General features: G+C 42.4%; 1 protein-coding gene across 1 annotated transcript in view; it reads right to left on the minus strand.

Annotated features, from left to right (window-relative positions):
* The window catches only part of Myom2 (myomesin 2), a 71,689-nt gene that overhangs the window by 68,563 nt on the left and 1,964 nt on the right, over positions 1 to 1,162 (minus strand). Inside the window, exon 2 of the mRNA XM_050137169.1 lies at positions 495 to 572. The gene's annotated coding sequence lies outside the window, so the exon portion shown is untranslated. The remainder of the gene's footprint in view (positions 1 to 494; positions 573 to 1,162) is intronic.

Below are 1,162 nucleotides of genomic sequence, written 5' to 3' on the forward strand. Positions count from 1 at the left end.
TAGGAGAACTTTAGCCTGAGGCGAACACGCCCCCTAAGGGGTGGGACTTATCCCTACACCTCTTTCCTAGACCACTGCATCTGAGGACAGAGGAGCTTCCTGGTGGGAAGCAGCCATGTCTTCCCCTAGGGATGAATGTCCCTTCTGCTTCAGAATACATTTATTTATTTATTTATTTATTTATTTATTTATTTATTTATTTTTATTTCTATTTTTATTTTTGGTTTTTTGAGACAGGGTTTCTCTGTGGTTTTGGAGCCTGTCCTGGAACTATCTCTTGTAGACCAGGCTGGTCTCGAACTCACAGAGATCCGCCTTCCTCTGCCTCCAGTGCTGGGATTAAAGGCGTGCGCCACCACCGCCTGGCAGAATACATTTATTTAAACTTAGCCTTTGATTCCTCCCCGAGACTCTGCCATTGGCCCCTGGCACAGATTGAACCTTGAAAAACCAAATAAATGGTGAGAGCCCAGAACATAGAAAGCAGGACTTACCGTGGGATGTTGGTTCTCCACCAGGTTCCCAAGGGTAAGACAAGCAGACTTTTCATTGCTGAAGGTAGGCCTGGGTTTCTGTCATGCGCCACCAAAAAAAATAAATAATAATAATAATAATAACATAACTTCAGTAATGTTATGTCCAAACCCCCAGCTGGAGCTTTCAACTTAATAAATGGTCTCTATGAAATGTCCCTTTACATAAAAAGAGAGACCAGAAGTCAGAGTGGGATCATAAATATTTCAATCTTACAAAATTCTGGGGTCTCTAGTGTGTGGACCAAAATAAACCTGGAGGATTTGGTTAAGATACCACATAGTCAAAACTGTTGTTCAACTTAGGAATTCAACTTGTTTAGAACCTCATAAATAAAGTTATGAATAAAGTAACTCTTGAGTTAGTAATTTTCATGTGTCGTATCTTAAAAAATAGAAGGTGGTTTAATGTGTTATAGAAAACGTCCAACTGCAATGAGGACTACTGAGACCTCAAGAACAATGGCAATGGGTTTTTGATCCTACTGTACCTATTGGTTTCGTGGGAGCCTAGGCAGTTTCGTGGATGCTCACCTTACTAGACCTGGATGGAGGTGGGTGGTCCTTGGACTTCCCACAGGGCAGGGAACCCTGATTGCTCTTTGGGCTGACGAGGGAGGGGGACTTGA

Source organism: Alexandromys fortis, unplaced genomic scaffold (assembly GCF_014885135.2).
Source record: "Alexandromys fortis isolate MF-2015 unplaced genomic scaffold, M_Fortis_MF-2015_v1.1 scaffold_3, whole genome shotgun sequence".
NCBI classification, from domain to species: Eukaryota; Metazoa; Chordata; class Mammalia; order Rodentia; family Cricetidae; genus Alexandromys; species Alexandromys fortis.